Raw genomic sequence first — 14,613 nt, 5'->3', positions numbered from 1 at the left:
CCTGCAAAATGGCAAACCGCAGATAAGCCTGATGCGGCTCCCAAATGGGTATGTGCAGGTACGCATCCTTTATATCTGCGATCAGATACTCCTCTGGTTCGCTGTTACAGATTGAATGGACTCCATCTTGAAACGCTAAAACGTCAGGTACTCGTTTAAGGCCTTCAAGTTTAGAATCGGTCTGACAGATCTGTCCAGTTTGGGAACCATGAAGAGGTTGGAGTAGAATCCTCGACCCCTCTGATGTAATGGGACTGGTATCAATACCCATGATACGAGAAGGGATTGAATGGCCGTCTGTAGTCTAGCTGCCTTGTCTGGGGACGGTGGAAGTCCTGTTGTAAAGAATCGTCTGGAGGGAAAACTGAGAAATCTATTCTGTACCCTGACAACACCAAACGGTGAATCTAAGGATCCGAAGAGTGTGTCCAAACCCGATGGAATGTCAGTTGATGTGCACCCACCTGTGGAGCCCCCAGGTGGGGTGGTAACCCATCATGCCACTTGTTTTTCGTTCGCCTTGGTCTCTGTACGACGCACAGCTGTGTGTGGACGACCTCTGATCTGGGAGGAAAACCCTCTACCTCTCCCACAAAAAGACTGTTGAAGTTGAAAGAACTGAGGATTAGGATCCGTATAGGGGCGCCTGGCAGGCGGAGGTGCAGATGGTAAAAATGTGTATTTGCCCCCAGTAGGTTGAGAAATCCATTTGTCCAAATCCGGTCCAAACAAAATATCACCTGTAAATGGGAGTGTTTCATCTGACTTTTTAGATTCAGTATCCGAATGCCAAGATCGAAGCCACAAAGTACGCCGTGCTGAAAGCGCAGAGGCAAAAATTCTATAACTAATTAGACTGATGTCTTTGGCGGCCGTAGCTAAGTAGCCTGCTGATTCACATACTGTATGTGTTCAGCAATGACCCTCATGTCGGACCTAGGTACACCGGATTCCAACCCAAGTTACCGTGTGAATTTGAAAGAGCAAATTTAGAGTTGCAATGAGTACAGGAAAAGAGCTTCTGAGAAGCCTTTGTGCTTGACCTGCTTGTCATGCTTTAGAATACACTCACAGGTAATCAGTACACACAGACACACGTGAAAGGTGTTATAGTTCTTAGAAAACAGAGATTGGAAAATTATATGGAAGAGGGAGGGATCACACAACCCAACCCGAATTCCCCGTCTCCGCCAAACAGCCCAAAACCCCAGCATACTCACGACCTTCAGAGTGAGGGATGTTCACAGTTGGTAGGAGACTTGACACCTCAGCTTTGTATAAGAAGCTGTATTGGTTCTGTTTCTGCTGTCTTGATCCTATTAGTTTGCAGACTTTCACCTGTGCTCAGCCTGCATGGAGGGGAGATAATGAGGCTGTATGCTGTCCTATGCACTCTGCAAACAGCCTGTGTAAAAAACCTGTGCTGCACAGTACTGTCTGCACGCTGTGCTTGGCACCAGTGTGAAGCACTGCCCCTTGCTGAGTAGTATAATATGTACACCCTTTACAGTTAGGTACGATGCAGAGCTCTGAATTGTTCTCAGGAGCAGTGCCACTACTCCCGCTCTGACCGCCGGGACCACTGCTGCATAAACAGACGGAAGGCTCTCGCGCCTACATGGAAGACTAGCGAAGGAGCGGAGCCGTCCTGAGTGTGTCTCCTCCACTCCTCCTGAATGCACCCTTCTCCTGCCAAGACCACCGGGTGTTCATAGAGCGCCGCAAGCGGCATAAAAGGTCTGGGGGGAGCGGTATGCACAGATTAGGTGCTGCTCCTGTGTAAGAGCCGTTAGCAGCTTTAGGAAAGGTTTTGCAGAGGCTTTTGTGGAGCCCTGGTAACCTTGTCTTTGTTAGAAAGCTGCAGAAGTCACTGAAAATAAAAGAAAAATAACTAAAAGAATTACTGGCGCAAGCTCCAGTGTGCCTTTCTCCCTTGGCACATTTTTCTAATGGGGGCGAGGGGGACTAGTGGTGGAGGAGCCACACACTTTTATAAATTAATATGTGCCATCTCAAAGCAACCAAGTCTCTATCCCCAGCGTAAGCTTCCAGTGTTCCCTGGTGGATGAAAGAGAAAATGAAAAAAAAAAGGGTTGTATTAGTAAAAAAAAAAAAAAAAATAAAAAGATTCAGTGTTAAAAAGTGCTAAATTAAATGTCATAGCGTGCCACCCCAAGCCAACCCATCCTCCCCATCCCAGGGGGCCCGCACCCTGAACCCATCCCTAAAAATTGTACAAATTTGTAGGGCTTACCTTCGTTGTGCCTTTAGTTTCAATATGCAGTCTATGAGTACCAGCGACTCATACTAGTTAAAAATCAATCAAGGGCACTTCCGGTGGGCGGGGCATCCAGCATGGCCGCTTTTTAATGCATGTCCTAGCAGAGGCTAGAAGAAAACGTCTCACCCTTATTCTGCAGGATTGGGGTCTCAGATTATATGAGATTGTGCTCCTGGGAAGCTACGGATCATTTTGAGGGTACGTTTGCCTCTGTGGACCTAATATCCACCGGAGTCCAGCCATATATGATGATGGCCTGAATGACCGCCGTGCAGTGGCGCGAAAACTATTACGGGACCTCTGGGCTCGCTGCTTAACTTGATTTCATCGGCCCCTGCTCTGACCTGCCGCGTGTGGACCGGATCTGCCTTGTGGGACGGCGTGGTGACAGACATTCCCCGCTGTAGTTCGGAGCATTGCTGCCTGCATTGGGTTGTCGGGGACCCGCAGTGGGGTACAACTCCAGCTGAAGTTGTTCCGTGTCTGCGGACGGTGGGAGCCTGTTGCGGCGGTGGTGCCCCCCACGCGCACTACTGACCTACCGTGGTGGGGTTACCTGGTGGAGAGGGGGACCTGCGAACGTGAGACGATCTGCTGCAGGAGCTAGTTGCCCCGATCAGGGTGGGAGACGTGCCGCGGTGAGTGGGGACGCTGTGCCTGCGTGCTCCGTTCTGTTCCACGGGACCTTCGCTGTTGGTAAAGGCGGGGGGGGCTCTCTGCCGCTGCCTGGGAGATCCTGCTCGCTGCGGGTGTGTACTGACTGGATGCTGGCTGCTGCCTCTGTTGTGGGCTTGAAATAGCCTTTACCAGGTACTGCTGTGGCCCCCTTGGTGACTTTTCCTGAGTTGGACACTGGCTGCTCAGAGATTCCCCTACTATAAAGCTATATATAGCACTCTGCTAACAATCCCTCATTCTCACTATCCCTTGAGCTCTACTCGTTGGGCAGTCACCTTTAACTACACAAATTTCCTACATATCCTGAAAACTGATCCTGGCTGATTGTGGGACGGCTGTAGTCGATTTGGCCAGTACCTGCGTAACTTTCAGAGGGTCAAGGAATCTGCCCCCATTGCTTCATCTGAGACAACCACGGCGAAGGAACCCTATCTGCTAGTGGCTTTGGCCCGGATTAAACCGTGATTACAGGAGGGTGTGATCTGCTGATACTGGGGGCCCTCCGGCCCTGCCTGTGACCCACGGAGTCTACTGTTACGTTATTGTGGTGAGGGGTCACTTAGGCATTACAGTGTGTGTACACGGAGATGAGGTGAAGGAAGGGCTGCTCAAGACCTCTGCGCTAAGGTGACTGGGGGGTTGCCCCGGGTTGACTAAACGGGGACGGTAGATCTTTTCCCGGACTCCGCAGCGTGAGTAGCCCGGATCGGGCTATCTTGAAACCTTCCAGCAGGTGTGGGGTGGGGGTTACTGGGGGGAGACTGTGCTGCTTATTTGCCTGGAAGCCTACACTTACATGGCACTCTCACTGCCGAACTAGAGACACTCTGGACTGCACTCCGATTGTTTGGGTGTTTGGTTGGGAAGTGGGGTCACAGTGGGGAGGCTCTGAGCTGCTTACCTACCTACTAGCCTGAAGCAGTGAGACGCTCTCGTTGCTGGTGGACTTTAGGCTAGATCTACGTGACTACTACACATATACTGTTTAATGGTTTACCCACTGCCATCACATTAGCCTGCACTGTGGTTTTTGTGTCTCTTTTTTTTTTTTTTTTTTTTTTTGGCAGTCTGAGACAGTTTTCATTTCATGCAAAAGTGTATTTTTATATCAGGCTTTTGTACATAGGTGGTCTCTGGAGCCACCCTGTGGTGGATTGCTTTATTACACCAACTCTTATTACTAAGCTGAGGGCTTATTCATTTTTTTTTTTTTTGATGATAGCAGACATACGTCCTTCTGTTAGACTATATTGTCTTATGTTGACCAATACATTTGGCTAGTTCATTTTCTAGATTGCTCTCTACCGGGGTTACCCCCTTAATATTACTGCACTGTTAATCCACCTTACAGTATCCATTCCCGCCAGACTTGAGTTTCTATCAAACGTCTTTCTATTAGGAGATAGTTTTTCATATTCCTGGTAGGGATACTTTAAACATGTAGAGATTAGGATTTGAGGGTTTAAGAGCCAATCTTGCCATCTGTCACCCGCCGGGCGACGGTTGCGATAGGTTTGATTATTTTCTGTCAACAATTACATATTGGGTGCGACCATTGTTTCTTTAACGTGGTCCGCATTGGGGTATGGACAAATACTTAGAGAAACACGCAGCACCTGATCACCCCGTCACCCATTCTGATTCTAATATGGTTAGAATCAAAAATAAATCTACGGCCCCGGCCACCCCGTCTTCTCCTGCAAGACAATCGTTGAGAAATGCGACTGGGGAATCCCGGGCAGCACCTTCTCAGCTACCTATAATACCTACATCTGAGGATAATGCCAAAGTGACGATTCAACTACTGATGCCCTTGTTAGATAAAAAATTTGAGGATCTCCACACTAGGTTGGAGACTTTGCTAGCGAAAATTGACTCAAATACATCCAGGATAGTCTCGTTAGAACAGCATCTTAGTGACAATGAGGACTCGATTATTTAATTACAGGCTTCTGTTGATCAGAGAGATCACACTATTCAGCCACTGGTGGCCAAATTGGACGAATTAGAAAACAGGGATATGAGAAGTAATCTCCGTTTCATAGGCATCCCGGAGTCCATACGGGGCCCACAACTGATTGAGTATATTAGTGTACGTATCCCACAGGTGCTCAGGATCCATGCTGCAGATGCTATCCCCCAGATCGAAAGGGCACATAGACTTGGGCCCGAAAGACAGGAGAGGTCGGCTAGGCCTCGGCCTGCCATAGCTAAGTTTCTGGACTTTAGGGCCAAGGAAAAAATGTTGACAGCCTATCGCAATGCCCAATCTCTCGTTGTGGACGGACAGAAGATCTAGATTTTTCAGGATTTCTCTGTTTTAGTGTCACAAAAGAGAAAGGAATTTTCCGAGGTTTGCAGGATGCTGGTGGAGCAGAATGGATGCATCTGGCAAAGTTGCGGATAATGGAAAACGGTCGTCCGGTGTATTTTACAGATCCGAAACAGGCCAAAGATCATTTGAGTAGAGAACAAGCCCACTCCCCGGAGCGATTTGATGAATGATTTTTCATCACGCAGATATTGAGGGTGATGGACGATGGCCGCTAATTGTGCCGTACATTTAATTATTTCTTGAATGTGTATGGCGGAGGTTGTCCATTGATCCCTTAGTGGCTTTGACAGCGCTCTAGGGTGGTGTGATAGGCTGTTGACATATCGTGCTCTGGGCTGTGTTTGCTTTGGCAGTGGCACAACAGTATGGACCACTGGTAAACAGATGGTCTTTTGTATAATCAGTTTATGGCTCTTTGCCCTTGTCGGTTTTTGTTACACGTAGTTAGAGGAGTAATAGTATTCTAACAACTAATCGGAGCCCCCCAAATGTTATTATTGGGGTCCTCAAGACAATTAGATGGGATGAGCTCATCACTTGATTCCAAAGAGATAATTGAGAAACACACTCTCATGATAGTTTTCCTTGAGTTCCTACTACTGTTCTTATGCTCATTTGCTAATGTGGATACTTGTTATTTCTATTCTTTTTTACCACACTTGTATCCACGTACACATTGTTTTATTAAGAAATCTATGCACGGCTGTTTAATTTGTGAGTCCGATCCCATAAGACAGGTATGTCACTCTGAGTTTGCCTCAATCTATGTCTGCATCCACACAACCCCATGATAGCTCTGTGACCCCCCCCCTCACTGTAATCTGGTCTCCTGGAATGTCGCTGGTCTGAATACTCTGGTAAAGCGGAAGAAAGTAATAACACATTTGCGGAGGCTGAGACCCGACATTGCTCTTTTGCAGGAAAGCCATTGGGTACAGGGGGAGGACTCGTCCCTTAGGGCACGCTGGATCGGGGAATGCATTACAGCCTCTTATAGAAATAAGTCCAGGGGAGTGGCCATTGTTTTTCGTAGAGGTTTACAATATGACATCTTGGATCGCGTGGTAGATCCAGAAGGACGTTTTTTACTACTAGATATTGACATCGAGGGTAACAAGTACACTTTACTAAATTTGTATGCCCCGAATGTTTCCCCGGACCGTTTTTTGGCTAAACTGACACAATTGGTGGCGAGACGCCACGTTTATAATCTGGTTATAGCGGGTGATTTTAACTCCGTAGATAATCCTGTGTTGGATAAATCTCCGCCAACAAACCGGGCCCTTCCTTATTCTTGGTATCACATACAGGCTCTTAAAATGACTCTTCAAGTTAGTGATCCCTGGAGACTCTTACACGATGGTGAGCATACTTGTACTCACCTCTCACTAGCACATCAGTCGCTATCTAGGATAGACTTTTTTTTACTAGCAAATTCTTTCATGGTACAGGTGAAACAGGCTGAGATATATGACATTTTGATTTCAGATCACGCCCCCAATATCTTTGGATTTATGGCATCGGGCGGTGGTGGCTGCTGCTCGCCTTTGGCGCTTCCCGGACTATTTGTCAAAATCTGAGGATTTTAAAAATTATTTAACGACGTCTTGGACAAATTACCAAGATTACAATATAGACAGTTGGGATGACATGGTCTTATTCTGGGAAGCGTCGAAGGTGGTCATGCGGGGCCACATTATGCAGTATGTTGCCAGACGGAAATATACAATATACTAACTTACAGAAGACAGTGTCGCTAGCCTTTAGACAATACCAAAGGAATCACTCTGACTCCGCTATGGCCGCCTATTTGCAATCCAGAAAGGCTCTTGAAGCTTTTTTGGTCGCACAAGCTAGGTCTAGTTTGGATTATTCCAAACAAATGTACTTTAAATAGGGAAATAAATCAGGCAGGTTGCTGGCTCTCATGTCCAAGCCTTATAAAAAGTGATCCTTCATTACAGCCATAAGAGCCCCCTATGCCAACACACCTTGTGTTAATACTCATGATATTCTTAATCATTTCCACAGTTACTACACATCCTTGTACCAAGAAGTTCCAGTATCGAGGGATCGACAGGATCGCCTGTTGTCTTTAGCTAAGCTACCCAAATTAACACAAGAACAGAGAGATAGATTGGTTGGGGATATCACGGAGGAGGAGTTGAGAGTGGTTATTAAGGGGCTATTGCCTCACAAATCTCCTGGTCCAGATGGATTTTCTGGCATGTACTATAAGATATTGGAAACTGAAATATTGCCCGCATTATTGGCTCTGTTTAACAAAATACTGAAGGATAAACCTAATTCCCATCATTCACTGACGCTTATACATCCCTTATTCCCTTATTCTAAAACCTGATAAGGATCCTTTGATGATGGATTCCTACAGGCCAATCTCTCTCCTAAACACCGATTTAAAGCTATTGGCTAAAATTATGGCCAACAGACTGCAGGCGATCTTGCCGGATTTGCTGACCACACATCAGACTGGATTTGTTAGGGGGCGACATTCGGTAAGGGCAATAAGATTGGCCATAGCGGCAGTTGTAGCGGGAACACAAACACCAAAACCAAATAGCATGTTACTCAGTTTGGATACTAACAAAGCTTTTGATTCTGTGGCTTGGCCACATTTGTTTGCGATACTGGAAAGACGAGGATTTGACCCGATTTTTATTGATTTAATTAGGTATTTCTATTCCCAGCCCAAAACGTCTTTGTTAATTAACGGAGTGAGGGGTGAACACACGCATGCGTAGGGGAATGCGCCAGGGATGCCCATTATCCCCCCTATTGTTCAATCTCTGTATAGACCCATTGTTTCGGATCCTACAGTGTTGGACTGAATTTAAGGGAATAAGGGTGGGGGAGGTTGAAATGAAACTATTGGCCTTTGCGGATGATGTATTATTGTATATAGATGATCCAAAATCTTCCTTGCAAAATTTTTTAGTGAAGCTGGAGGAATTTGGTGAAATCTCTGGATTTACGGTCAATTTAGCTAAATCGGTGGGACTTTACTTGCATCCTCGCATTACTACCCCGCATTGGGGCCGTACGATTGCGGTGAGGTGGGCTAGTCAATACATAGACTACTTAGGTATTCGTCTTCCTAAGCGCCCAGCAGAATTGTACAAATTGAACTTCTCTGCGGCGTTACGGATACGGCAAGAGATCTGGAGGGCTGTACCCACCACATGTGGGGAGAGCGAACCTTATTAAGATGGTGACGTTCCCAAGGTGGTTGTATATCTTGCAGGCTCTGCCTCTTCTTTTGTCCCAAAAGGATCTTGGTTCATTAAATGCTCTCTTTAGAAAATTTATTTGGAAAAGTAAGAGACCGCGAATAGGGCTGATAAAACTACAGCAACCGGTCTCCAACGGTGGTATTAATTTCCCTAATATTTTACATTATAATCATGCGGCAGTATTGCGATACTTGCGTGACTGGTTAATTGGAAAGGACCTTTATGCTAACACTTCTCTAGAAGAACAGTTTTTAACGAACTGTAACTTGACACTTACATGACAACGAAATAGATGACACTATACGTACTAACCCCTTGTTATGGACTACAAAACGTCTTTGGCACATACTCCGCCATAGACAAAACTTAAATTCCTATAGCACCCTTTTCTCACAATTTTTACGCAATCCTGAGTTTCAGGGCCGGTTGGCTGCAGCACCTAATGATAGATTACAACTAGAGGGACTGTATAATGTGAGGGCGCTTTTGGATAGGGTTGCTAGAGCACCGCTATCGTATGCATTAGCATCGGAAAGATTCCCAAGTTTCCAGAGATACCCATTCGCTTATATACAGGCTAAACATTATGCAATGTCAGTGGTTGGGAAATTATCGGACGATGACTGGAATAATACTTTGGATGTGCTGCTAGTATCAGACTTAACGATAAAGGGAGCGATCTCGCATCATTATGCTTTTTTTGAGGCAGGGTATTGACCATGACCATATTCAGTCGGGTATGTCCTCTTGAGTGCGCACCATCCCCTCCCTGACTTGTAAGGGTTTGCTGAAGACACTCTGCTGGTCGAGAAAGACAATTCCGGCGATTCAATATCAAGAAATGTTTTTGAACATTTTTCATAAGGCTTACTTTTCGCCCCACAGACAACATTTGGCAGGGTTGATATCATCCGCATCTTGCCCTAGATGTCATGCTGATATAGCAGATATGTATCATCATTTTTGGAAATGCCCCATGCTGAGAATATTCTGGCTCAAAGTCAGACGATACGCTCTTGATAATTTGGTGAACTATATACCTTTTACGGATAAATGGGCAATATTTGGTATGTTACCGGATGAGCAACGTATAGAAAGAGGGTGTAAACACCTGTTACTCATTATAAGTGCGACCGCCTGCAAGGCAATTTTGCAGACATGGATTGAGGCAACTCCCCCCACTCTGAAATTATTTAAGGAAAAACTGCACCATGTGTTTAACATGGAGTGAATTGATACTATATTGGAGAAGGAGAAGCGTACGGCAGGGTTCTTCGGAACCTGGGAAAGCTATATTGATGTTTTACCAATTGATTTACGTACCAGAATCCGTGACTCCCTGCGACTCATGCAATGGTATGCTATTCGTGAAGTATCTGGAGACCCACCGGTTAATGTGGTACCCTGTTTACTCCATTTGAGCCCATTAACTTATTGAAGTGAGGGGGAGGTTGGGGGAGCGGGGGACCAAATGGAAATAATCTTTGAGTACATAGTCTGTTGGGAAAGGACATTGAAATTTATTTTTGTATAACAGATATGCCTGTTGCATGTCGGAATATTGTGCTGATTTAGAGTATTGTGATGTACGTTTGGATAAATATTTGGATAATGTTACGTGAGATGCTTTGCATGGAACTTATTAGAAATAATTCCAATGTTGTCAAGGAAACCATATGTATTATGGAATTCTCAGTGTTTCAATAAAAGATTATAAAAAAAAAAAAAAATCAATCAGGGCAGTTGGGAGGGGTACCACTCCAAGCTGAATGAGTTCAAATCTAATATTTTTTGGCCCAAAAAAAACAAACAACAACCTCAGATTTGCTCTGTTAGATTGCAGAGTTTATTATAATTATTCTGACTAGCAGTTGTTGGTATTGTGGAGTATGCATCTGCACTGTATTTTCTTTATTTGTGGAACTACAAGTCCCAGCATGGTAGCACCTCACACTATATATGTAATAGGGTGTACAGTTCAGGATCCCCCTCCCCCATATATTAAACATCTGCATCTCACAGGCTAGTAGATTTCCTCTCAGGAGTCTGTATAGAAACTATGTCAATACCAAAATTAAATAAACTAATAGTCAAAAGTGCATATTATTGTCAATGTGGGGAGCAATTGTATGTGATGGCAATATATAGGAATTTGGTAATGTATTCTGTACTGCATATTATTGTCACTGCTATGAGTAATTGTAAGGAATGATAATATACAGGAATTTGGTAGTGCATTCTGCCCAGACACACACACACATTATCCTGGCGCACATTTCAAATCTATAACCAGTAAGGGCAACGGTTTGTTCTACGGCTGCAAATTTAAATCTTATACTCTTTATCCTTAAGGAGTTTGCGCAGATAATATCTTCTTTACACACACATTATCGCCAAGCCTAACATTTACTTTTTATTTGATTATTTCCTAGTGTCTTATACACATTGTAATAAGCAGGTAAAGAACAGGGCTCTTCTATGACCCCGCTGCCTAGATCAAGCTCATTCTCTGCCCAGTGCTCTCTCTCAAACTAACTTCGACCTTGCCTGGGAGACACCAGTATAATGACAGCCTGACCTGGCTGTCCGATTAAGAGCATGCTGTATTACTATATAATAAATTACTATATAATCGCCCCAATGAAGTAAGCCACAGCTGAACCTCTGTTATTGCTTAAGAGGTTAATGTATAAATGAAGGGATCCGTTCGGGATCCCAGCAATCGGAATGCTGATCGAGGTTGCTGGGATTCCACACTGGTAAACTGCGGGGCTGGTGGAGATTAGGCTTAAGCTGTGGTGGGAAAAGGTTAGGATTAGGCTGCAAGGGGGAGGGGGAGGGGGAGGTTTAGGCTGGGGGGGCTGATTAGGAGGTGACCTGGATGCCTGGATTTCTAAAGCTATGGCCGGGAAGTTCACGTTTCTCCCTTCGGGGGCCCCTCCTGCTAGACGTACCTATACGGGACCGTCTACTCAGTCCTTTCGGTCCTCCAGATTTCGATACAGAGCCAGAGGAGCCTCCAATGCAGCGAGAGGCTCCAGGGGACAGCCTAGAAAACCAGCAGTTGCTGGGGTTTAGGACCAGACTGCCAGTTCTGCTTCTGTAAAAACCTCAGCATGACGGTGCCCACCCATCCCGGGGAGATCTCATGGTGGGAGCTCGGATACGTCACTTCAGTTACATCTGGGACGGTTCTTGCCAAGATACTTGGGTAAGGGACCTTATCTCTCAGGTGTACAAGCTGGAGTTTGACAGTACTCCTCCCCAACAATTTTTCAAATCAGGCTAACCAGCTTTGGAAAGTCTGCGTGGTACTCTACTACTGGCGATAGAGAGGTTAGTCCAGTCCCAGGTCACTGTTCCAGTATCACTACTGCAACATGGACAGGGTTACTACTCCAGTCAGGTTTGTAGTACCAAAGCCAGACGGGTCTGTGAGACCCATTCTGAATCTGTAGTCCTTGAATCCTTACCTGAAGGTATTCAAATTCAAGCTGGAATCTTTGAGGACGGTGATCGCAGGCCTGGAACCACGGGAATTCCTTGTGTCCCTGGATATCAAGGACACTTACCTTCATATCCCAATTTGGCCTCATCAGGGCTATCTGAGGTTTGCCATGCTGAATGATCACTACCAATTTCAGGCGTTACCCTTTGGCCTGTCCACAGCTCCGAGGGTATTTACGAAGGTGATGGCGGAAATGATGTTTCAGCTCAGGGACGTCAAAACACTATCACCATATCTGGCGGAGATATGTCTCTTTGTGCGAGGAACGCACATATCCCTCTGCGGAGTTCCACTTAGAAAGGTTCCTGCATTTCCTGCAGGCTGGAGTGGATAAGGCTTACGTCTGGGATCCATTAAGGTCCAGATTTCAGCTCTTTCCATCTTCTTCCAGAAGAAGTTTGCTCTCTTGCCGGACGTTCAGACCTTCTTGCAAGGGGTGCTTCATATACAGTACAACCTCCTTTTGTGCCGTCTACGGCACCTTGGGATCTGGATGTTATGTTATGCTTTCTACAGTCCTCCTGGTTCGAACCTCTGACGACGGTAGAGGATAAATCCCTCACCTGGAAAACGGTGATGTTACTGGCCCTGGTTTCTGCTAGGTGTGTCTCAGAATTGGGGGCCTTGTCATGCAAAAGTCTGTACATGGTCTTTTATGAGAACAGAACAGAGCTCAGGACTAGACAGCAGTTCCTGCCGAAGGAGGTCTCCGCGTTTCACTTGAATCAACCTCTGTTGATTCCGTCCAGTTCTGACAGTGCTTCTATTCTGGAGGCATTGGATGCGGTACAAGCCTTGAAAATCTATGTCAAGAGGACGGCTCAGGTCAGGAAGACTGATTCCTTGTTTGATGCTAGGAAAAAGGGTTGCCCTTCTTCAAAGCAGTCTATTGCACGTTGATTAGGCTTACTATCCAACAGGCCTATGCGTCTGCAGCCTTACCTGTTCCACGGTCTCAGAAGGCCCACTGTATCAGCTCGGTGAGCTCTTCCTGGGCGGCTGCCCGTGGAGTCTTGGCCCTAAAACTATGCCGAATCGCTACCTGGTTGGGGACTAACACCTTTGTGAAGTTCTACAAATTTGATACCCTGATCAAAGAGGATACCCAGTTTGGGCAGGCGGTGCTGCAGTTGTCTCCACACATTCTGGAAGCTTTGGGACATCCCCATCGTATTAATTCTGTCCCCAATATCCCTTATGGATGATAGAGAAAATACGATTTTAATATACCTACCGGTAAATCCTTTTCTCGTAGTCCATAAGGGATATTGGGCACCCGCCTCTGTGCGGTGACTTTCTGCAGGTTCTCCATTTGGTGTTCCTGTTAAGCTGTTGCTATTGCCAGCTTTTGCTGGATAAGTTTTGTATTTGGTGTGCTGCTATTTAAATCTCACCACACCTGTTATTGTTATATTCCTTCTCTCAAGTATGTCATTCTCCTTCGGGCACTGTTTTACCTCTTACTGAGCTGTAGGAGGAGGCATAAAGGGGAGAAGCCAGCACACCCAGTGAAGAATTTAAAGTTCACTTGCTCCTTTGGACCCGTCTATACCCCATTGTATTAATTCTGTCCCCAATATCCCTTATGGACTATGAGAAAAGGATTTACCGGTATGTATATTAAAATCCTATTTTCTCTTACGTCCTAGAGGATACTGGGAATCCATTTAGTACCATGGGGAAGTACCAAAGCTCCCAAACCGGGCAGGAGAGTGCTGAGTTTCCTGGAGAACTGATGACCAAACTGAAGGTCCTCCATACTCCAAACTTATACATAATTTACATAGTCATAAGATGATTTAATAACAGACTTTAGTACCTAGCAACACTAAGGTTAGATCAGGAGACAGCATTTCACATAACACAGGTTAAGAAGCATAATATCACATCTTATTTTATATCATCGTGTTCAGCTCTCCATTTGCTGCACCCCGGTACGTGCGGACAGAACATTGCATATTGCGGGTGCACGCTATTGGGAGATATGGATTATTGGTGAAATATTTTGCATTGTGAGGGGCGTGTAACTAGCCTGTTTGAATTACCAGCACGGCGTAATCCTGAGGGCATCAACAGTCACAGTCCTGCAAACAATACTTTTGAATGGATCAATGTATCGCCGAGTTACTGTTGAAGTTAAATCAAATATATCTGTTTTGTCTCATTAATTATGCTATGATTCTTAATACTGTACTACGTTCCTTTTAAACAGTGTCTTATTTCAACATTTGTGCATCATTTGGTTAGGTGTTTACGTGACTAGTAGCAAGGCCTTTGTGTAGATAACGAGTACTCAATGATATTGTACGAGACTTTCTGGCAGAACAAGGAGGACATATTATGGAATATCTGATGGACCTTTACTTTGGACAACGACATGTTATTATGAACAAGAATGACCTTTATGACAACGAAGCCTATTAGAGAATCTAATTGTTATGTATAGGAGATTCAGCATTCATGGACAAGTCTGCCATTTTGTGGATAATACCACTCTCCACAATTGGCTAATCTGACCATATTTAGCATTTCATCAACCAATGTATCTCCATGATTTAAT

Source organism: Pseudophryne corroboree, chromosome 8 (genome assembly GCF_028390025.1).
Source record: "Pseudophryne corroboree isolate aPseCor3 chromosome 8, aPseCor3.hap2, whole genome shotgun sequence".
In the NCBI taxonomy this organism is placed as follows: Eukaryota; Metazoa; Chordata; class Amphibia; order Anura; family Myobatrachidae; genus Pseudophryne; species Pseudophryne corroboree.
Note: the sequence above shows the minus strand (reverse complement) of the source record.